The 25,540-nt window shown below is 39.5% G+C and overlaps 1 long non-coding RNA gene across 1 annotated transcript in view; it reads right to left on the bottom strand.

The window, feature by feature from the left end:
* The window catches only part of LOC135329727 (uncharacterized), a 50,978-nt gene extending 32,879 nt beyond the window's left edge, over nt 1–18,099 (bottom strand). The window contains exon 1 of the long non-coding RNA XR_010391334.1: nt 17,956–18,099. This is a non-coding gene — a long non-coding RNA (uncharacterized LOC135329727). The remainder of the gene's footprint in view (nt 1–17,955) is intronic.
* Nucleotides 18,100–25,540: the final 7,441 nt, after the last annotated feature.

Below are 25,540 nucleotides of genomic sequence, written 5' to 3'. Positions count from 1 at the left end.
CAAACAATATGAAGGAATTCTATCTAATTCCTTCATACATAAAAAGGTTTCTAAAAGAATCTATTCTTAGTTATCAAGAAAATAATTCTGTTCATCATAAGATTAATACATTTAGAGTTTGGAAGAAGAGTTATGTCTAAACTTGACAGCATTCCTTTAAAAAGCATTTTTTCACATTATGACCGAGTTTAATATTAATGACAAAGAATGAAAATAAAAGAATGATGAGTTATTCTTCCATCAGTGGAAGGTAAGGGAGGTGAGAAGAGAGCAACTGCTGCTATATGGAAAGAAAAATAAGAGGGGAGACATCAAGACTTCCAGATATTTATAATTTGGATTTTATTGAAGGGGGGAAAAAAAATCTGAGGACAGTTATCAAAATTCATGCATATTTCTGGACCAATTAAACACATGACTAAGTAGCTATTAAGGTTGATTTGACATGCTTAATTTAGGGTTTAAAAAGCAGAGGACACCTTGTGACACCAGCAAAAGTGTTGCTTTGCAAAGTGAGAATACTTGAAGGGTTTTACCCATCTAACAGGATTTGCCTTAAATCCAACAGAAACAGGCTCTTCATAGATAGAAAGCTGACAAATTTCATTTAGTGTCTGTGAGGAACAAAAATGGGAGCACAGAACTGAAATCTGTTTGTGCCATATAGACATTACAAAGTTATTTTTGTTCCAAGTGATTGAACTATACTTCTACCTTCCATCCTCTTTTCTTCCACCTTGTCCCTTCCTTCAGCCCCAATCCTGAGAACAGGACCCAGCAGATTTATGTATTTTTAAGGGATCCATAGGGTTTTTAAGTTCAAAGTTTTCTTTTTCTTCAGTTGACTCAAATGTGGTCTGGATCAGGGCTGTAGGAAGTGTAATAAAGCTTAAGGTCTCAGTTCATCTCTGTGTAATGAGATGCAATTTTAAAGCTCACATATGCTTGCATGGCAAGTGATAGAACTACTCGCCTTCAGCTTAAAGTTAGACACATAAATAGCCAGCTGAAACCAAGGTGAAAGTCAGTATCTGGTTTCCAGGCAGCATTTGGGTGCCAGACCAAAAGTTTGCTTCCTTCCAAGCATAACAGGGCAGGATTGGGGTGGGGTGGGGTGGGATATCCATGGGAGAACATAGACTATTTTCTAACAGAACATTTTCACAGGCTCACTGTTTCCAGCTTTCAAGATAAACCCCTCGACTTTGCTTTGACATTAATTTCTGATAAATGCCTCAGGTTTACCTTGGCATTTAACAAAGCAGCAGGAGACCATTATCCTGTGACAACATTCTATTCCACTGATACTATCTCTTAATTGGAGAAAATTTCTCTTCATCTGAAAATGTTTGGCAAGGTTTCCCATAAAAACTATGGTATATCTAAGTTGTAAGCTTTAATAAGATAGGGAATAAAATACCCAGAGCAGATGTAAATCAAGTCTTTCCCATCAAGTTGTAGAAAACAAGCCCATTGTTGCAGACACCACTGTGAACCCCAGCTTTTAATTATTTATACAAACTACTTACATGATGGGATACTCAGAAGGATGGTCAGTACTATAGATACTGATAGTTTGTTTGTAAAACAAAGCAAACAACAACTTATGTTATAATTGTCAGAACAGGAGAAATTTAAATTGCTTTTTCAAATAAATGACAGCTGTAGCTTGTCATAAACAGGAGAAACAACTGGGGGTGCAGTGGGGTGGAATAGAATCAAAACAGACAACTTAGATTTTGCAAGAGATTTATATTCTTGCTCCCAGGTGTGATCATTAATTTGCTTTGCTTCTACTTGTTTCTCAAGTAAGAGCTTAATGTTTACACTTTTACACTCCTACTAGCCCCCAAAAACTCAATTGCCCTGTCAACATGGTTAAGTTCACAGCTAGCTTGGATATCTGCCTGTATAGTATTCTTCTGTACTTTGGAGCTGTGCTTTAAGTCTTTCTGCATAAATTTCATGCCTCCTTTCTTGATTGCACTACTCATTCCACGTTGTCCTGCTTGCATGACTGACCAGCATCATGTGCAAATGCCAGTATTCCATATACCACCTCGTACAATATCAACTCTTTGTGCCACCCTTATGTTGTGCAGGCCTCAATTTCCTGTCTCAGAATCACCATGTGATCAGTTGACATGAAAGGTCTTTCTCTACCACTGTCCTCTCCAGCAAGTTAGCCTCTTATCTATAAATGCTTAAAAATTTTTGCTATTCATCCCGTCTCTACTGAAGCAGAGTAAAGAGTCAAATTTTACTTGTTTAATATTACAATCCCTTTTGGTGCTAATGATGCCCTCTCAGTTTTTTCTCATCAGCAAGTGCCATTATTACTCCATTTTTTTCCCTGAAATCAGTAGCAGAAATTAGATAATTTTTTTTTATTAATTTAAACAAACCTTAGCAAACTCCAATAGTGACTGCACTATGTTAAAGCTCCATGCTGTTGTCCCATCCTTAGCAACTTCCTTACTCACCTTCCATTTCTTATACCAATCCCAGTTTTCCACAGGTTAACTAACCATTTCCCTAGTGGTGTCTTATGAAGTGCTTTACTGAAGTCCAGAAAGTTAGATCTACTGCTTCTCTTTTGTCTAGATTATCACTTATCTTCAAGGGCAGCCTCTCTCGCATTCCATTTAGGGAATGCGATTTTTATCAGTATTCATAAAGCAGGGCCATACATCTGTGTTATTCCTTTCCATAATGAAAAGCAACACAGTGCTTTTCACTAGTGCTGGTGATAATTAGATATCAGCTGATCGACAACAGCATCGATGGCTGCATCAGAGCCAGCGCTGGATTTTAACACTAAAATTTAATTCTACTTTTCCCAAAATCCAGGCCAGATTTAATTCTGCCTTAAAACAAAACACAAAGAACCCAATTGATTCAGTTTAATAAAACCAATTGTTCCAATTTCATTTTCCTTTTTAATGGATCTCCAAACCTCACTCTGACATGGATTATTTTCGATAGACAAAGACATGCAAAGGAAGAGTTGAGAACACACGACTAAGTCTCCCATGCAAAGGACAGTTTTCCTATGTACACCAATAGCCTGTGCAACTTGGGGCGCTGCACAAGCAAAAAGCATCAGAACTCTTTGCATCATATCAAAGTAGAACCAGCTGGTTCCCAAAACTGGCCCCATTTGTTGGGACTAGATGAGATCAGTGGGAAAAAGCGCCGCCACTCTGTGCTATTGCAGGAACAAGCCCCCTGCCCGTTCCTTTCTACCCTCAGCTACACCTCCCACCGAGAGGGATAAGGAGGAATGCGAGGCACCACAAAGGCTGCCCAGCTGTGTGCACAGTTGTAGGTCCCCTCTTACTTTGTAAGTGAAGGAACTTGATACATGGCCTCACATGCAAAAGCAGTGACACTGCTCATGCAATAGGTTGCTCTGTTTCTTAGCTTTTTTAGGGACAAGCAGGATAAGAGTGAAAGGGAATACACTACATCTCCTACAGTTATTGGCTGCAGGGAAGACAAACCTTATGGTAATGGATATGCCTGGATTAATTATATATTTGTAAAATAACATAGTAGCTTCCTATAGCCACCCCAATGTCTCTAAACATACAGACTGTTCTTCCTTACCAGTTCCCCTTAGAGAGACAGTTAATAAATACCTAAGTTAAAAAGCAGTCAGTCCTCTGTCCTCCAGTCTCATCCCTCTAAATAGAGTTCCTTCTTACAAGATCATTAGAAAGCTTTGAGCCAGCCACTGGGCTTGTGTTGGGATGGATTAGACTGTAAAATAGAGGAGAGATGATAAATGTCCTGCTTCCATTTGCTGTTCAGTTCAGTTGACACTTCTCTGTTGGCCATATTTTACTTAATAACATTTAAAGTGAGAAAGATAAAGTGTACAATACTGTTAGCCTCAGAGTGTCATAGACATGGTACTATATAATGAATGAACTGTATTCATAGAAATAGCTAGTCTCAGATTTTTCTATTACATTTAATCTGGTTTAGTTAATGTTCATATTTCAACAATGCTAAAAAAACCACACTTCCCTTACAGGACTTGGCAAAGACTATTTTTGGATTCTTTGAAATCTCTAACCCAAGAAATACTCCTTTCTCTGTCAATTTATAAACATTTAAATTTGCTATATTACCAGTGCTGAGGAGTTATACAATATGAACAGTATAAATCTGTGTTGCCACTGTGGGTATATGCAGCACAAACATCTTATCTAGACCAAAGTTTGTCGACTTAGCACATTGTACTTGATGCTGTGTGTCACCTGTCTCTTGTTTGTCTATAGATTAGCACAAAAATGTCATTGCAAACTAAGTGAATAGGGCACAGACTAAGCACCTGCCACTTTTAAAACTCTTTAGAAGACTCTCTTGTTTATTTTGTAAGCACCCAGGGGTGCAGTTAAATAACTGCATTGAAACAAACAATACTGGTGATTATTAAGGAGGCTTTTCACATGAAAATTCACTTCAGAAAAAAATGTTTTGCAGATGTAGGGAAGAAAACTGTATCACTAAGAACCACTCCAAATACTTTGGTGGACCAAAACACCTTTATTTTTCCCCTTGGCAATCTGCCAAGTTCACTGTCGGTTTGAAAAGAATTCTATAGCTGGAGGCTAAAGCAGAAACTGCAATGATTTAAAAGAGAATTGGCTACAGTAAGAATGATAATGCACCATATCGTTAAAATGCAACTGGCATCTTAGCCTCCCTACAGCTCTTGAAAATGTGCTTACTCCTCAACTATTTACCAAGAAAGGAGCAGAAACAATTGAAACCCCGCAATATAGAAAAAAATCCTTAAAGAACTTAGAAAAGTACATGCAGAATAATTTGCTGGTGGTGCTGTTAAAAATAACGATGCATTATACATGGCTAGATTACAGAGAACAGAGTATGGAAATATATAACTGGATTTAGCACTATGTTCATTTATCTCAATTAAACATATAGCAAATGAATTAATAATGAAGGTCCACTGACATTTAGAAAATTAAAGCTTTATTTGCAGCTCACAGATTAAACATTCAACTGTGGTATGCCTGATAATATGCACATTTTAATGCTTGGAGGATCATCAACTATTTTCTAAATTGCTCAGGAAATTAGACTTAAAAAGTCTGTGCATCAAAGCCTTGTATAGTGGTCTTTTCTGGAAGGATGTTTTGCAAGACAAACTACTAGAGAAAATAACTATAGTTTTGCAATGAAGGAAGAGTTCATAAAGGCCTTCAGCAGTTTCAGATAACTGAATTTGTTATTCAGATGTTGCTTACTCTAACAAGATAATAGTATGCAAGCTTGAGTCAAAAAACTCTGCTACTGTGTTTTTTCAGGTTCACAAGGAAGAATTTATTTACAACTAGATACTTAACTTGCAAACTTTGCTGGTAAGATTTCCCTTACAAAATACAGTTTGACAGATTTGATTTGTTCAAATAGTTGTGTCCGGTTCTACGACTAAATAGACCCGCTTCACTCAGCATTTATAAATGACATCAGGTGCCATAGCAACATGATTACAAGTTTCTATCAATTTGTAGAGCTGAGTAAATAATTATCAGTGAATAATTAACCAAACAAAATTAGCCTCTTTTTCTGCTTCTAGCATGTCCACAAGCAGATTGTATTTTCTCAAATGTATTCTTTATTTAAACCACATGGAAACACTCCAGACCCCACAGAATCAGATCTTCAATATGCTGTAACTCCATATGAAGTAGATTACTAGCTTGGGGGAAAAAGATACACAGGACTTCCCACAGGATGTGGGGAACAAGCAGGGTCAGAGGAGACAACAAACTAAAGAGAGGACTGCAGTTTAAACATTTAAGCATTTGTTTCATCAAGGTCTATATATTATAGGCCTCCCAACACCAAACAGATGCCAGTTATGGAAAAAGTGTGCAAAAGCCTGGTTAGAAGACACAGAACAAGGATTTTCAGAGCAGGCTAAGGGCTAGAGCTCTCAAACCCAATGCAATAGTATTGGCTGCTGGATGCTTAACTCCCTTAAAAATCCCCATCTCCAGAGAAAGAAAAACGCATGTCACAGTTCTTGCCAGTGGCAAGATTCTCCTCTCCCCAAACAACATAAATCAGACAGACCACATTTCCAGTACTACAGCCCCAGAGAACTACCATTTTCTTTGGCCTAGGACTACTGATAAAAAGCCTCGATGCTAGTAAAATATTTATCATCATCATCATCACAGGTATGAGACCAGAACAGGGTCCTGAACTTTTAGCAACAGCTACAAGCCTGAAGCCATCAAATTCCATCTTTCTTGCAGGAAGTCAAATATCCTTAAATTAGGAACTCAGGGTTACTTAACAGAAGCAGTCCTGCAGGACTGGAGGAGGCTGAATGTTTTAGACCTGTAGTTTGCACTGGCCAATTCTAGTATCATAAATAGCACTTTATGCAGGCACTAGAAGGCAGTGAGACAACACGAGACATGAGACTAGCCTTTCTTTATAAGTACATCAATCATAAAATAAAGGGAAGACAAATCAGTAGGATATTTTCCTTTCTTCTCCTTAGATGAGAAGGATCCAACAGAATTTAAAAATTTGATGTTTTTGGCAAAGGCAAAAGGCAAATTTCAAAGCTACAAACAAGGCTTATAAACTTTCAGTCTCATTTTAAGCAAAAAAGATATTTTTATAACATGCAATAGTGATCATAGGTTCTGCTCTGACAAAAAAGGGAGCAAACACTGTTATTCAAACAGATTTCATTGTTAAACACAGCAAACTTAAGAACAGATTCAACTTTGTTGAGTTTGCAGGCCTGCCTGCATGTTACACTGGAACTGCTTCATCAGAAGCAGTTGGGGATTCTTCCTCAGCTGAAACAGGAGAGTTGCACTTCAAAATTCAAAGAAAATAGTTCACGGCCCTGCTAGGAAGCACTCCTCCCAACCAACGAGAATATTTCTTACAGCCGGGAACGCATTCAATGGCCCTCCTTATTCTGCTCATCTCTTCTGCTCTGGTTAGAGAGCAGAAAATTGAAACTCCTGTGTGTGCCTGGGTTGTAAGTTGCCCAGTGAATTAGGTGGAGACACTGGAAGTTGTCATTTAAAAGTGATTTTCTTCTTCTCTCCCCCCACACTTCTTTATTAAAGTGTCACCAGACAGCAACCACCACACAATACATGAAGCTCTGGACAAGTCCACTAACGCCAAAAGGTACATTCCGGCAGTAACCTGCCAGCCCCACCTAAATAAATGTTAGCCAGCCCTGTCCCAATAATCGTCATTCCATCAACGGGACATACGTGGCTTCCATCACCGCAGCATTCAGCTGCTTCACGCTCTGCTGCAGATTTATTCCACCACCAGCAAGTAGGTAAGTGCTGCAATTCCTACAACTACTACAAGGGCAGGAAGAAAGTTTATGAAAAAAAGCAAGGAATCACATCTGCATTTCTTAAGTCTTGACTAGCTCCCCAAAAAGCATGTTTTTACTCTCCCCTCCCCTGGCCAAAAAAAGCCATTATCCATGTGTAAGCAGACTTGATTTCATAGATTTCCTGCATTTGTCTGGATTCTTATCTCTCTCTGGAATCCAATACCAAACTGAGTGCATTCTGACAAGAAAAATGTGAAGATGAAGCAGTAAAACATCCATGATGATTTCATTACAGTTCTTAGCCCCTTCTGGAAACAATGGTCCTGAGGTCCAAGTCAGCTGCTGTTGTTACTAAAAATCATTCAGCTTCCAGCAGGGCTTTTACACCACTGCTGGTATTGAATTCACTGCAAGATCTGGCAGGGGAAGCTGGACTTGGTCATTTTCTCCTACTCTCAGCATTATCCTGAGAGATGACTAAGCTTTTTTTTTTAAAAAAAAAAAAAAAGACCACACACACCCCCAAGGACCTCTCTTTCACATTAGTAACCACACAGGTTTCTACCTCTCTATTGCCTTTCAACATGTTTAAGCTGCAAGGGTGGACTGCCAAGACATTTTGTTTATGATATTCCACCTCCTCTATATTAAGCCTGGTTTCCGTCATCCGATTGCTTTCCTGTTGTCTGACAGGGACATAAATCTGAATGAACACTAACTCTCTCTGAAACAGTCGATTTGCTGGTTGCCAGATGCATGCAAAGGTAGAGGCAACAACACCTTTTTGCTATCTCTTAACACGGTCTTCTGTAATCCACCGCTGCTCCTTTCAAAAGTTAGGAGCCTACCATGATGTTCCTTTCTGTCTGTATCTCAAACAAGTACAAAAATAGACTCTAAGCATGTTTCTCCAACAGAAAGCACCCCGAATGACCATTTTTACATTTGTTATCTGGAGACTTTCTCCTTAAGCCTGCCACCTGGAGCTGGCCCCGGGGCACAAGTGGATCAAGACAGTGCAAACCTGCCTTCTAGAACATCTGCTCTCTTCCTACTTTTTTCTGGGGACAAGTTAAAACATTCACAAGTCTTTTCATGTGTGCAAGCAACCTGAGAAGCAGGTATGAAAGAGATCCAAGTCTTTGTAACAAGCCAAGATCCACACAGAAATGCTTATTTGCTGCTGCTCTAGATGTATGGGCATTCTCATGTTTATGGGGGAAAGCTACCTCTCACAGGCATTTCCTGCCAAAGAACTGCCCTCCCTTCAGCAACAGATCAAAAACACTAAAAGTTTCAGATCTCCGGGGAAGAAGTTATTTATTTTGTTTGGCATATGATTTACTGATCCCTGGTTTTGTCCTTCCCCTCCTCCCCCCAAAACCAAACCAATTGGATGTAATGCCTCTTTATGATTGTGATTTAATGCCTTGTTACTACAGCAATTAGATACCAAATTTAAGTTAATAAACAATAGTCAAATGTTATAAGTATTAATGATTGTTTTCAGCAGAAGTAAAGCTACATGCTAATTGCTTATTTCAGGTTCTGAGACATAGCCTCAACCTAAATTAAGTTTTCGTGGAACTTGAGACCAAGTTTACCACACCAGATATCATAAACATCTCCTCTTCATTAAAGCAGCAAGGTTAAGGAGTAAGCATGAGATTCTGAAAACTTCAGGTTTTCAGGTCTGACATGGATTTGGCTTTTGAGAAAAAGACACCCGATTTGGGGAGCCCATCCTCTGAGTGGGCTTTGGACTGAGTCACCTACTTCTGTGCAGGTGGAAAATAGGACTTCTGGTTTCTCAAAAAGAGTATGTGAATGACATCTCTGAGCTGATGTGATCATGTAATACCTGAATAAATACATCAGTACTCCTGTCAGGAGGAACACCACAAATAAGACAAAAGATCTACTGGGCTATATGCTGTAGAACAAACAGGTAAATCAGTACCCCAAGGAGTTCACACCCAAAAGTATAAAAAAAAAGAAAAAAAAGAAGCCACCTTATTTTTCCCCACAGCCTGAAAATAGGGAGCTAAAGCACAAAGATTTTTTTTTTTTTTTTTGGGGGGGGGTAATTATCTTAGTCAAGGTCCCAAAGTATTTACAATGCTATGAACTCAGTTGCTTATCTTACTGTGTACCTTTCTGTAACTTCTGTGCACACACAGCTGCACAAACTACAATTTTTATTGATCACTATTTTATACTTTTACAGTGTTTCACAGCAATTATCACCAGAGCCTGATAGCAACAGATTTCCCCAAACAGCAGAAATGACCATTCTGATCTAATTTGGCCTGTTCACAAACAGCTGCATCAGAAACCATTTAGAACTTTTTTCCAGAAAAATGAGCTGACCACATTTCCTTCTAAAGTCAGTGATGTGAGATTAGAGGTGTGATAGATTAAGCTGTGATGTTTTCATTCTGTGTGTTCTTCTGCAACAGATACTAAGAATCACTTCCAGAACAGAAAATAAGCTCTGAGATACTGTATCTTTTTAGATGTCCATAGGGAATATGCCTTATATATAGATATAAAGTTAATATAAATTAACTTGATTTTACCACAGCTCCTCATAACAAGCCAGAAGCCTCCTTCACCAGTAATAAAAAAAAGTACACTTTACAGAGTCAGCTTAACTGTGAACATATTGGCCAGTAAAACATCTGAAATCTAGATGTGTCATTGTAGACTGAGTCATTTTATATCTCAGCTTAGGTGTTAAAGAAAAAACAACCCACCACACAACTAAAAAAAGCCCAAACCCCTGCTACCTGCAAGAACTGAATGGGGGAAGGAAAAGAGGGGAAGCATCAATATGCTCAGAATAAGACACAACCATTCAGAAATGGTTATCTGCCCTCTGCATGCACTTCTCCCTGACATCAGGGAAAAGGTAAACTTGGACAGGTTAAAAATAAAGACCTTTTTTCTTTAGACAACTCTGAAAATATCTAAAAATGTTTTCTGTCATATGGAAGCATTATGACAAGACACATGGGGCGAGGGGAAGAAAACCAAAACATGCCTGTATGATAACAGCAGGTCTCTTATCTTTTAGGCATATATATCTATTATGGTTTTTAATTAAGTGCCAAAGAAATGAACTACTGTCTGCTGGCTAGGATGGAGAGTGAGGAACATCCGGCTTTGACACTGATGTTCTAAACAAACTTTGCCAAGTTGCCAGCCTCAAATTCCCGTCTCATGAAATGAGACCACTGATACTTAGCTATGTATGTGGGAAGTTGCTTGAAGACCAAGATCCATGAATGATATATGTTAAAGTGTTACAAGGTTATAATATATTTCTTAGAAACTTCTCTCCATGTCCCCCTTTTACTGGAAAACATCACAATAAAGCAAATAGATAATGCTCTAGCTCTAAAGTAAATGGATAAGTGTTGTTCCTAGGCTGATGTAAGCAATCGACCCTGCAGAATTTCATTATAAAGACACTGAGGAAGAGCCCCCTCCTTCTTTGCCCCCCCTTTCCAGGGCATGTTAAATTTTCTTCAAATAATCCCAGAAGGCATTCTCCTTATTCACTAGGCAATCATGGTTCAGTAGACAGATTTAGTTTGTCATTTCTGCAGGACTCTGGTTTATATCCTTCGGAAATGCTGTTTTAATTGTCTTTGGCATGGGTTATTCCTTCCCTTCCCACCCCCCAACCTTCTTGAATTTCAGACTACAGGATGAGCTACCAGACTCCCAGGAATAAAGATGAAAGTCCTCTTAATTCCCCAGAAACTAAAAGCAAGAACTGTTCCACACACATGTACACCCTTGAACACCATGAGCACCTCACAGTGGGGATGACATTTGCCTCAATCAAAAAATATCAGTATTATATTCCAAAAATAGTCCTTACCAGATCAACCATTTACAGGATTTGCACTTCAGATCATACAAAGCTTTTATATGATCAACTGAAAATTGATAACTCTATTGTGCAAGACCTGCTCAAGAGCATCCTTCCTGACAGTGCCTTGTTTTGCGCTATTTCATACCTTTAGTCATCCTGGTCTCTAGCTGCCTCCACTTCAGATGCTTATGAAGCCTGCTGTGATGAGAGAATTAGACCTTTTATGGTCAGCTATTTTTCTTGGTTTGCTGAGACAGTTGAAGCTCTGCAGTAGAGGATTCCCTTCTGCCTATGGTTGCACCCACTTGAATGTAGCCAGGAAGCGCACCACTAAGTATTTTCTCAAAGGTCCCATGGATTTTTACCTGGAGCACTACAGGTCTCACTTTAAATAATGCCACACTATTTGGATTATCTGTCTCTTAAAAAGAAGAAAAGTTTTTGGAACTGAATGCTAGAAAAAAGTCAAATCACTAGGCCAAAATGTATAAGCTATTTCTGCTTTTTGTGGTCCTCTGATGAAAGGTGAGGAAAGAATGTTCTGAATTTGCAAACTGCTGATCTACAGTCCTTCCTCTCTGTACCATTTTGGCATTAGGCTAGGAGAAAGACTTGTGAAGTCCACACCCCTTTAGAGAACTCAGTGTAACCTACAAAGATAAAGGGTCACCACTAAAGAATCCATCAGCCTCATTTTCCATTCACTTATGTTGGGATAAAGCAAGAGTGGCCATATTAAATTCACCTTGTACCTATGTGTATGGGCTACCTAATTATGGTCACCTAATCATTTCTCTGGAAGAAATAAAACTGTTCACTCAGCACTCACTGCTGTTCACTCAGCAACAATTCACTGGAGGAAAAAAATGAAAAGTAGTACTACTGAATCTAGTAGAGATCAAAGTATAGATCACCACACAACAATTTAGTCAGACTGTTACAGCTAAATGCATTTATACTGTGGAAATTTTAATAACTGCAAATAGTCTGGACCACGGTTTTGCCACTACATAGTTTGGATTTCCTTTAAATTCATAGAATATTCCTAGAATCAGCATAAGATGCTCTCAAATATCACTACAGCTCTTAGAAAACTGCTACCACCACTAAACAAGCAGCACATACATTTTTCATGCTATGCAGCAACGCATGCCTCTGTAGATGAGATCAGCACTCAGCCCAAAGTGTTAAAAAGAATCAGCAGACAACATCCAGCAGATGAAGATGCCTTCCAATTTTTCTTTCTCTCTTTCAACCCTCCTTACCCCAGGACAAGTATTCTAGATATCTATGTAATGCAGAGTAGTTAATACAGACCGAGAAAGATTGACATGGCACTTATCTAAATGGATACTGAGATTCCAGGATACCTATTGCACTCCAGCTGATAGGAACTTCAGAAGCTCCGAGTCAAAACTGACTTCACAAAACCACAACAGCACATCTCACCTTTGCCAATAGATACTCTGTAAGCTAGTTTATAGCACTGTGCCAGGGGCATATCATCCAGACTTTTCTATTTCAGCTGAAAGAAAACCCACTATCTGATAAGCTAACACAATGAATGTTCCAAGGACTGCTCAAACAAGTAGAAAACCCTGGAGTTTGTGAACCAAACATTTTTTTTCTTTAAAAGTTCCCCTAAGTTACTGTACATTTTGCAAGTATTAACCTGTGTACACATACATGTTTTCCTGACTATTATGGATACTCTAAACATTCTGAATATTCAGAACATAAAAAGTTCCATCAAGTCTGTTAAATGTGAGCAAGAAAGTATTGCCATCCCTGCTGTTAAGAACCCCAAACCCAACATTGTTCAAACTGATTTTAAGATATTAACTCCAAAAAGAATATGCTATTATAAAGACAGCTTTCCAAACCTATGCACTCGCTTTCACAAGAAAAGTCTCATGACTTCAGAAACTGCACAAAATGGAAATGAGGCCTAATATCACCAATTCATTTGTCCTCATTTTTCTAACAATAAAAGAACATAAGACTGTTGTTAAAAATAGACATATACACACTACAAGACACACAGACAACTCAGAAGTGCTATGTGCTTTGCTCATGGAAGGAGAACAGAGCCTGTTACCACTCAGTCATCTAAACAGCAGTAAAGAGTATACATTGATTTTTTTTTAATTCAAAGTTTTGAGATATTTAGCAATATTTTAAAGATTTCTTGAGCTTCCTCCCCTCTCCACACTTTCAAAGAACTGTATGAAGCATGTACTTCTTTCCAAGCATCATTATTTCCACAGTCACATTCTCTGGAAAAAAGAAAAGTCTCTGACAAAATAGACAAGTTGCTGGTTGGTAAAATATGAGTGATATGTTAAACAGATCAAGGAATTCATCAAGTAGAATTCTAGTCTCCTCTGCATACATTTCAGACAATGTTTTAGAATTAAGTTCAGTTTCTTTCCATCATAGCTTTTTTTGTACCTCTGAAAAGAATGAGGGGTGAACCACAAAGGAGCCGTGACTACAGTTCTGTTCAGATAAGGATTTACATTTGCCATTTCAGTCAGCAATTCTTGATTCCAAATTGCCTAGAAATACTGTGATACCTAGCAGGAAAGCTTACAGAGAGGCTAAGTTGAGGAGTGGATGATGCTCCCCGCCCCCCCCCCCCCCCACCTTTCCCTGCCCAGACTAGAAAAGGAATGGACTAGAGTTTTTACAAATTAAAAGTGTTTGGCCGACTATGATCTTATGCCTGTTAGGGAAGAGGAGGAAAGAAAAAAAGAAAAAAGAAAAAAGCGCTATCCCCCTGGTCTTCCATCTATTTGAATCAATTCATCTAGCCCTATTTTAAATTTCAGATGCCCATGAAAGAACATGTTGCCTGTACTGTCAATGAAAACAGAGCACCAGAGTCTTAGAATTGACACTGTCCATAAGGCTTTCACATAAAAAAAATGGGATGAACCCCAGCAAGAGTTTGGCTAATAGGAACAAGATCTTGGACTAACACACAAGAAAAAAAAAAGGGGGGGGGGTAATTGCAAGATACCAGTGGTGACTGAAAAAAAAAAAAAACCAAAAACAAAAACAAAAAAAAACCCCCACCTCACCAGATACCCATAAGAATATGATATGCAATTTTACAAGCTATATAACATGGTTCTCAATTCAAGCAAACACTCATTCGGTATAGAAAATTATGTTTACAGTTTTATGAAGCAGTAAGGCTTCTAAACTACGACCATTGCATTCTAAAACCAATAAGAGAAAAAGCAAGTTTGAAATAAGCCTGTATGCATTAGATTAAGTATTATGCATACAAGGCTTCCCCAAATCAGACAGAAAATCTGATGGTTTTTTTGTATGCTTATTGAAAGTCAGAATAATCCAGCATAGGAAGAAAAGCATTAGGGAGACTAACATAACTTTATAGTTAGACTTGCATTAACAGTCAAATGTGACATTTTTTAAAGTATGATTAAACACTGCCCACCCAAAAATGTGTTTAATGATCACTGTCCATCTAATCCCCTGGGAAAATACACTTAATATTTTGTTTCTTACATAATGTTATAACTACATGATATCCTAGAAGCCATTTTTTACTTTTCTATATCTCTAGTCTGTTTATTTGTACTCATATGATACATATACATGCATCTAACTCTACCAAAACAAGAGCCACCATAGTTGTGGCCTCTAATTTGCCATCCATTGGACTGAAGATCTCAGGGAAGATGTTTAATAAGCACACAGTTGCCCAAGAACACAACCATTTTTGCTGCAGAACTTCATAGCACTCCTGACCTACAATATCTCACAACATGAAAGCTGAGCAAATAAAAAGATATTTAGTTGTCCTTTAAGGCTCCAGCCTTTTAAATATTCCTCCTTTTCCCTCCTTAAAATTTACAAGGAACGAAAATAAAAATAAATTAAAAAAACGGTACCGAGTTTTCTTACCGCCCTGGTGTTACCTGGGCCTAAAGCATTTACTCATCACAGACTTTATTTTTACCTTCTCTAAAACTATGTAATGTATGAAGATGAGAATAGCATATAATAAAAGACTGGACTACTTTGGACTGACTCCATTTGGATTTTATGAACTGTGACTTCTGGGCATGGTTGATTTTTCTGGCCAGTGCAAGCTGAATAAATTATAGCAAATTAGCAGATCAATAGAGCGACTTCACAATATTGTACTAGAAAGGGAGGAGTCTATCCTGTATTAGCCATAAGTAGGTGCAATAATTCCACAGGTTAACTTCCACTAAAACAAAGGAAGTGAATACATGTTGAAGAAATTACTTGCTTTGCTTCATTAAATAAACTATGAGCTAAAATTAGAAAGCTGAAATCATGCAATCTGTACTTAACTCTAAATGAGATATCTTGTTAGATTAAAAATTAAGTACATCTTCTAGTGTATGCCACAAATATACCACAGGTTATACCACCACCTTGTTCACTTTGCAGTTTACTTAGTATACATTTGGAAGCTGCTTAGCATTGTAGAGCTCCTGACATAGCAAATAGTATTTGACATTTTGATATATGATGTACTAAGACTTCTGTCATTCTAGAGCCTGTCAGCCTCCCCTGCTGTGGGGCAAATCCAATAATCTCAAAGCTAATGGAAGGGTTTCTATTTACCCATGTTGAATCAGGTTCTCAGCAACTGATCAGCTAAAGTATCAGCCTTAAAAAATTAGCTTCTAAACACTGTGTTCTCAACCAATGAAAGGTTTTTTTTTTTTTTTTTTTTGAAATATTACATGGCAAAAACACATATGAAATCAGAAAGAAAGTGCTCTCTGAACTACAAAGCATTGTATTAGCTTGATAATGAAATGCCAGAGAATAGATTGATCACATACCTGCTTTGTGACACATTCTAAAAAACACTCAATTCACATTGTACTACTACAACTTTTACTACTGGAACTACCAAACTTGTCATGCCATTGAGCAATTATGTATCTGAAGTTATGAATAAATAATAGACAAGCATGAAAATTCATGATACAGTTTTACTAATTAACAGCATTAATAGTCTTAGTTGAACTAGTCAACAGTTTTGACATATAATACAGTAATAGCAAGAGAAAAAACCTTAGGCTTTCAAAGATAGAGGACTCAAGAACATGGTGCAGGAGCTTAGAAACTGAGCACATCTCCCATCTCTTCTCACTGAAGAACACATTTAAAGGTTTGAATAACCCCAAGAAGCTGGAAAAAGACTAATCACTCATTAGTCATGTCCTATTGAGAAAGTATAATACATAGTCAGGAGTCAACTGAATGGAATAGGAATAGTTCAGCTGTGTATGCTAACCACTGCACATCTACACTCTCCTACAAGTTCCCTGTCATCACAGGGAGTGCAGGCTCGCAAGCTTGACTCACAGGATCAGAGCTCTGTTCCCATGGCTACAAAGAAGTTCTGTATAATCTTCGGTCATTAAGGATTCTTTGTGCAGATGATGACATTTGCAAAAGAAGGAGGGCTGACTGAAAGTTTTTATGGGAAAATGGCTCTGCTAAAGAAAGACCTCTGTATGGAGACTATGAAGGGAACTATAAAAATAAAGAAGCCATATATCACAGCACCTGTGAGCTCATCACCAACATTCTCTCACAAATTATTTCAGGCCAGGTAAAATATCCCTCTGGGCAGAAATTTTTGCCAGATGGTAAGCCTCAAGTTTAAAAAAAAAAGAAAAACAAAAAGAAAAACCACCCTCCATCCTCAAATTTTTGTAAATTTAGCTTTATCTATTTTAGGAAACTTTAACAGTTCATATGTAAGTGTCAAGCAGGTAAGAACTGAGAATAAAGATATTAATTTGTTACTAACTTCTGAAACAAAAACCCACAGTGCTATTGAATAACTGCATTCTAATTTAGAATAAACTTGGGAAACTTGCTGATTTCCTGCATAACACATTGAAGGCTTCATTAGATGACAGTGGATATTATCCTCACTTTAATTCTTAGGAATCTTATTGGTAGTTTTAATACTATTAGAACCAACCACACAGTGCATTACTAGTGGATATACAAGCATGAAATAACATCATCCTGCTTGTATCTCTACACCTCTGTCTGAGGGGAAAAGAAGAAGCAAACATGAAACCAAAGGCAACATTATTACAGTCACACAGCTTGCAAAGTCACAGTAGGCGCTAATGCATCCTCAGACACACCTTACATCGCTGCAGCTCGTGGCATATTTGCCAGAGGCTTCCTGGGAAGTGACAACACTATCCACAGGTAGTCAGGAAGATGACAAGTTCAAAACTCCAAGCAAGTTCTTAAAAATACATATGTTCTCCAGTAAAACCTTCCTGACTAGCATGAAACCTTTTGGACTTCAAGTAGTTTTATAACATCTAGCGGTTGTTAAACTATTACAGTGCTTTTTCCTTTAACAAACTATTTCAGAAACTGGAATATCTAGAGGCATATTTCAGGCAAAACTTGCAATAAATCCACAAACTCCATTACAGAGAGATTCAGCATTATTTTAGACAATGCACCATGCAATATCAGACTGCAAAACTCATTGCTTGTAATATTAGAAGAAAACAGAAACTGAGAAAGAAATAAAAATACTTCTTCATGAAGTAAAACATTATCAAACTTATAATCATAACTAAACCAACTAGTAAGGAATATTTAAAGTTCTATGTGTAGGCTTATACTACAGAGAAGTATAAAAATAGCTAAAAGTTACCTGTGCCTTTCCTCCACACTTTTGCTTGCATGCTGAAGAGCTGGAAGAGCACAGACCTCCTCCATGAGCCCTCACAAACCACTCCAGCACGACAATAACTTGTGCAGCACCCACTTGCATATAGGCCAGACCTTCAACTGGTACAAGCACACAAGCAACAGGCTTGCAACACCCTGATGAGGCTCTGCCAGGAGGAATACGCTAACCCTCCTACAGGAAATTTCAGCATGCTGGGAAATCACTACTTTCCTGATCAGCTGCAGGAAAAAGAAAAGAAAATTAGCTCCACGTCCCTCCCATCACCTGGAAGTACACATTAGTCAGCACAAACAGCCCTACTGACAGAGGCAGCCTAACAGACTCTGCTCCTATAGCCTACACCTGTGGTGGGAAGGGAGCGCAGGGAGCAATGAAGATCCATCACAGCTGTGATGAGCTCTCAGCTGGTGCTTCCCTGCAATCAGAATTCATGGTCAACTCAGTTTTAGGGCACTAGTGTTCAGTTAGCAGTGGTACGTGAATCCAAAGGCTGAAACGGTATAAGACCACACTGCCAGTTGTTCTTATTCCAGTATCAGCTATCGGCACTGCCCTAACTAGGAGCTGAGTCAGCTCCACCCCATCCTGCGGTGTAAAGCCAGCCAAAAGCGAGTGTGAAACCCTCACTGCCCATGGGGATCCCTCAAACGAGCCAGAGACCCAGAGCTCCTCCGCAGCCCGCATCAAAGGGGCACTGCAAGACGAGTCAATGCCAAAGTCAGTAACTATGCACGTGGCACCATATCCCTCATTTCTTTCTATGATATGACTAAATCGAATCCTAATTAATTGGGAAACATACAAATGAAGCAGACTACAGTAAATGTTCCTCACAGCAGTAAGAGCTTCTCCTCTAATCCCCCCAAAATACACCAGCTTCCAAACTCGTGCTAAGCTGCAGTGCGGTGTTGAAGCAAAAGTGCCCCAGGCACAATTAAAAAGCTTTTTAACCTTTGAATGCTTGTTTTTGTCCAAGTCCGTGTCAATTTAGCCCTGATATTGAGGGCTGGAAGAAAGATTTAAGGAAGCATGGCCAATCATTTTCTTCTTTTTAATACATTCAATATACAAAATGTGGACAATCTCTCTTGGAAAATAACCTATTCCCCCGCAATCCAATTTTTTAGGTTACACAGGACAAATGACCCTTTCCTCCTAAGAGTATAATCAATACTCATGGTTTTCCTCCCTGCCCTCTGTGACTGCTGCCAAAAGTCCAGCTTACGCCATCCGACTGAAGCAAAGAAACCAGCCTTTTCGTAGAAACCTCTGTTTCAAGCACTTTGTTTCCCGTTTGTGCTCTGCCCGTAGCAGTTCTTCCCTCCACGCTAGCTGAGCTGCTCCCCTAAGACAAGGCAAACGTCTTGATTGCTTCCGCAGGCAAGAGCGTGTGGTCGCGGCGCGCAGGGCTTGTTCCCGTGGTGGAGAGGGGCTGCAGGTGGCCTCCCCATTCTCCCTGAGGATTTTTGTTCACTTTTGCAGGCAATTTGGGAGCTCTGGGCCCCTCTCCCTTGCCCCTTCCTGCCCGCCCGCCGCAGGTGAGCGGCTCGGCCCCGGTGGCAGCGGTGAGCACGCGAAACGCCCTGCACAGGGCACCGCTTCCCGCCCTGAGAGTCGCTGGTCTACGACCCCGGCAACCGCTTTGCACCGATACGGGGCAAACAAGAGCGAAGGAAGAAACACGACTTGCGCGCTGCGGCCGGCTGAAGAGGTGAGGCGTATATACGCGTGTGTGTGTGCGTTGAGGGCCTGGTCTCACTGCCCTCGGTGCCGTGAGGCGACGCGACGCGGTGCAAGGCGACGCCCCACCGCCAACATGGCTCCCGGGTGCGGGGGAACCACCGCGCACCTCCCGGCCCGCTCGCCCTCTGCACCGCGCGTCCCCACGGCCCCCTCGGCGCCAGGGCGGAGCGGGGGGCGCTGGGGGCCATCCTGAGGGATGCGGGATCGCGGCCGCCCCGCACCCCCGCTGCGCCGCCTCAGGGGCCCCGCGGCCATGTTGAAGGGGAGCAGCCTCCCCGGCGGCGGGAGCAGCCTCAGACCCTGCGCGTGAGACCACCCTTTCCTCCCGGGGCGCTCGCCGCGCACTGTGCACCGCTCAGACACGCTTAGTGCGGGTGACGTTGTGTCCATCCCCGGTTCGTGCTGGGTTTGTCTCCGTTCGGATCAGCCGGGCTGCCGCGCGCTCGGCAGGCTGACGTCTGGCACGCTGGCTCCTGCGGCCGGACCTTTCCGCTCTGCCCATGAGGCTCAGCTACATCGCAGCGCATTAACGTATTTGCAGGCGCAAGCGGCCGCCTCTGCTGCTGATCTCCGGCCAACGTTTTCCTGTAGTTTGCCAGCAAATCTCAGCTGGAGGGGCTTGTCCATTTTTATTAAAATTCACACGTGTCTCAATGGAAATGACTGCACGACCAGCACACCTTCGAGGATCTTCCACAGCAAACCACCAAAAGGTGTTTTCTCTGATGCTATTTATAACTTGTTGCGCTAAGCTCCTATTTTGAGTTAGCCATCCAAACATCTTTCTTCCAAAAGTTTTAGGTTTTGTTGTTGCTCTGAACTGCTTAACCCACAACAAAAATACAGATACACATCTGGGGAGTTATTACAGTGCAGTCACATGCTTTGCCATCACTGATAGTTCCTTGACTGGTGGGAATGAAATCACCAGGAGAAGGTGAATAATAATATCGTGGGATTTTTGTAGGCCAGCTTTCCAAATAAAAAGGGCAACACTAATATGCAATGACATGGCGGGGGGGGGGTCTCTTTAAATCACATGCTGTTTATAGCAAAACATAACTGATACGATCAATCAGTGAGAGCAATCGAAAAGCAACAGTAAACAAGTAATCTCGTTGCTGAGAAAGCCAGGAATTCATGGATGCATACCTGGGTGCAAGGCTCAAACAGCGCTGCCTGTACGGTAATTAAGAACCACCTGCGTATGCCGTATATGCTTTATGAATGACAAAGATACAGCTATTAACATGGTTTATAAGCTACGCACAACACTATTCTTTATAAAAAAAAAAAATGCTAATTTAGAGTCTCAGCTAGTCCGCAGATGCCTTATTGTATCGTGACCATTTAGCTTCCCCTTTTCTCATGCCACAGTCAGATATTGTGAAAAATCAAGTCCCATTTACAGCAGCCATTGTTATCCCACAAAGTAGCACTTCGTGCTACTACTGATGTGTTACAGACTATTAACAGCAATTTAGTTTTAAATGCCAGTGCATGCCAAGCGTTCTGGATATGAATACTAACAGGATGAAGTTATGCAGGTGTAGAGCTAAAAAAAAAAAGAAAGAAGAAAGAAAGAAAAAAACCACAGGAGCTGATTGCCAGCTCTTTGAGGGTGGATGCAGAGGACAGGACTCATCTCCCCACATTTTAGCTGTCTAAAGTTAGCTCCCCCCCTTCTCATCAGCAGAAAGGCATGCGCTTCTGGGGTGTCTGAAGGTAGATGATAACAACCCAGAGGTATTTATAGCCCTGCACTGATTATAGCAAGAAATTAAAAATAATTTATGGTAGCTACTTATCTTACAAATGGACAAGAATAAGGCAATGCCATACTAGCGATCCCCACAGCTATGCCTGCTACCGTATAGGCTGAGATACCCTGCAGCCAGCACGGCAACATCTGCAGTGTGCTGAGATCTCTGCCTACCAGGCTGGGAGTTTTCTCATTCCTGGGGTGACTTCTCCTGCCCGTGTTTACGTGCTGCCTCTCATCTGCTGCTCAGGTTGCTGTAACTCAGTGTTAAAAGGACTTTCTGTACTCTGTCAACATCCTCGCTAAATGAGTTCACTACCCACATATGGGAGCACAGGGTAATAAGTAATGAACGAAAAATGCAAAATCAAGCAAGTAGACTGCCAGAGGTCTCAGGAGGACGCAGGGTCTCATTCCTGGTCTATTTTTTTAATAAGCAGCCAACCGACTAAACAATACCAGAAACACAGAAGTTCAGACTCTGGTGGGTGCTTAACCACCTATGGAAACGGGCTCTTCCCAGTTCTTTTCCATATTCTCGAAACTTAAGATAAGTTGAGAATTGCCCTATTTAAAGTAGACCAGTCAAAGAATTGGTCAAGAAACTGTTTAACTTTATAAATATCTAGTCATCTTAATTAATTGATTCAGACAGGCAAGAAAGAATAGATGATGCCAAAAACAAACTCTCTGAACCACTTCCTTCTCTGTTCTTTCTCCCTCATTCTGTTTCTCTAAGAGCAGGCCCAAACGGGAGTTTCAGGCAGGCAAGATTTCCGCAGCGCAACTGTAGGGAGAAGACTGATTATCTGACCTTTCTACCCTCTTCTTCTGCTCCTACCATGTAAAATAAAAAAGTGAGAGGTTAATTTTATTAAGCTGGGAGTGCCTTCTGATAGACTGTGCCAGCACTGAAATGGTTACTCTACACTGAAATAGTTCTTCACCTTTTTGTTCAATATAAAAGGCAAAAAAGTGATGCAAATATGAAGCAATGTGCCAGTTCTGCTAAATAAAAATGTGCACAGTAAAACTAAATCACATACATTGAAGTGTTATTTTGGTTTTATGGAAATGTAATCTGTGTTATGACATTTGCATTTCATATAACTGCTATGGATAACTAATCTTCCAATGCCTTGCATACCATTTTGTCACCAAAAAAAAGTAATACTGTATCATCTGTTTCCACCTGTAAACTAGAATATTCCATGACAAATGTATGAACATCAATTGTATAAATTCACTCAAGAGTCAATGGAAAGCATGGCTACATTTAATAGAAAGATTTCTTTTTCCCTTAAACACTACACAGCTATTAGAAGATAACATAGCTTGGTAGCAAATAAAAAATTACAGTTTCAAACAACAGAATATATGGATGTTTTTATGCATTCTAAGACTTCTGAATTTTAAGTGAAAATTAAATACATCAATATATACTGCCAAAATAATATGGAACCTTAGCTGGAACCTTATTAAATTGCAAGTTTTCTATTCTGTGCCCAAAGATAGTTTTAATTATGCTTCATGCTAGGAAAAAGTAACACTTAAATACAGGTGACAATACTTCAGTACATTTGGTAATTCATTATTCTTTCACTTTTTCTTCCTCATTCTTTGCATTTATTTCTACTTTTCCTTTTGTTTACCTAAGTCATTTTCCAATACACCCCAAAGTTTCAAACTCTGCAAACGCCTCTGGAGGAAATTTTAGCAAAGGGCTCCTATATGCCTTAGCCTAGATTAGGCCCTGATCTCACAACACTAGTACAAAAATGTCCCCAGATCACCCGTTTTGGAAACCTCCCAACCCCAAGGGGTCTCCATAGGCGTACTGAGAGCCATGCTCAAGAGTAAACCTTGGGATTTCGCTCCTAGCCCTTGAAATCACTTAGGCAGTTGTTTAGCATGACGAGCAGCTCCACTGACATCAGTCAATCAATCAGCTGGACTACTTGCAGTAAAAAACTGGTATGCTCCAGTATAGTGCAGTGTCATATGCCACTAGATTAGACTCGGCGCTTCAAGTACTTCATTGACTTAGCAGTAGATTTTTCATTGACTTTCAATGAGACTTGTACTCTTCCGTTATTAAGAGACATTTCAAAAAGGTAAATCTGTGCCTAAAAATACAGCATGGCCTCAAGATATCTTTTTGCATAGGTTACTGAAAATCAAGCTAACAAATAAATGGTTTCTTAGCATAATTAAGTAACATCAGCTTTAAATTCAAATGCATTTGTTTCTTTTCTTGGGTGAATTGTGTTTTCCTATCTGTTGTGAAAGCCAATGCAAAAAGATGTCAGTTTTCTAGAATGTAGCTTTCTGCAGCTACATAGCTATATTTGGGATTCTTTTGTGTGCTGGGTTAGAAAGAGTAGCAGCTTTTTAAGCTCAGATGTGTAAATGTCCCCATTTACACCCTAGCATTGCAAAAATAGGTTTTTGTGCATATCGCAGTCAATATACACACACAAAAGAGAAAAGTAAAATAGAAAAAAATATAATTCTCATATTAGAAAACCGAGTACTTACCTAGTGATAGCAGCTGGAATGAAAATGGCTGAAAGCAATAAAAATCCATTTTACCATTTAGTACAGTTTGTCAGACTAGAGAAATGGGATTGAATTTCAAAGCCACAGGCAAGCTGGCAGAAATCTGTGGTTATGCAGTTGATAGGGTTTTTTTCTTCTTCTTCTTATTTACAACTCTTTTGATAAGCCTTCAGCAAGTTACATAGGTTGTTCTAGTTGTATCTCCTTTGACTGGATTAGAATACTTGATGACAGTTTGGATAAGTTTGAGGCAGATGGTTCTTGACATTTTTCATGCCATCAGTTACAAGCCATGCAAGGAAACTCTTTCATCCTTTGTTTATCCTTCACTTAGAAGCCACTATAGTAGATCGTTAAACTTTCATTTTTCACAGTGCTGATTAAGGCATACTACAAGGCAGATGTTATGCAGCACCATTTTTAACAATTTACATTTAGCACCAAAGCTGGCTTTGTACTTGTTCCAGTGGATCAATTCACATTTCAAAAACTTCAAGGTCAACCTCTAAGCATTGCTACTCTGTTGAACAACTAAATGTTTCATAAAGTTTTCCCTATGACTGTAGCACTCAAAAATATGTGCTGGCCACTCTGTTTACATGTTTGTATCTGCCAAAATGAATACAAGTATCTATTGTTCATCTCTGCCACAATTAAATGATAGATATAGCTTTATAAAATCCAAAGACTTAGACCACATTGAACAAAAGATTACAATTTCAACACAAAGTAGGTCAAAAGAATCTCTCATTTATTTTCTGTATCAGCTTGCAAAATAACAAATAATTACTATTCCAATGCAGTTGGTCTTAATATACATCAGATTGGGCAATAACATTTCATGGATAAAAATGTTTACTGTTTTACTTCACGTCTTTATGTGCATACTTTATTTTATGATTATGTAAATTATATCCTTCCTAGAAAAAAACTCTAATAATAGCCACATGTAAACAAAAGTGGGTAAAGGCACCTTTAGAGCTTAGAAAAATAACAGTAATGATGAAACACAATAAACTAAAAGTAATACATGGCAATTTAATTTTTATGGGCACTTCATGCTCTATGGAATGCTCTATGAGCATTTAGAGATATTTGAGGCCATCTTTAGGTGATGTAACTCATCTTTTTTAACTGAAAACCATGAATTTATCTATCCTTTTTAGTGGAGCTTATCTCCAGTCAATAGGAATGGTGGTGTGGAAGGTTTTGTACTAGTGCCAGTTTCACCTGTGGACAGTAAAGTGAAAACAAACATTTGACAATGGAGGGGTAATGGTTTGATCCCAATTCTCTAAATAGTCTGCATGAAATGGAACAAAAAGTAAATATAACACTTAAAAGCATATTTACCTAAATGGCATGACAGCTGACCAACACGAATTTTCGAGAAATTCATTTGAAAAAATTCTTGGGGTTTTCTTTTGGGGGCGTATGTCTTTTTTTGGCAAATTAAGCTGTAGAAATATGTCTTATTAATTA

Source organism: Dromaius novaehollandiae, chromosome 13, assembly GCF_036370855.1.
Source record: "Dromaius novaehollandiae isolate bDroNov1 chromosome 13, bDroNov1.hap1, whole genome shotgun sequence".
NCBI classification, from domain to species: Eukaryota; Metazoa; Chordata; class Aves; order Casuariiformes; family Dromaiidae; genus Dromaius; species Dromaius novaehollandiae.
The sequence above is the reverse complement of the archived record's forward strand: the minus strand, read 5'-3'. Positions and strand labels throughout refer to the sequence as shown.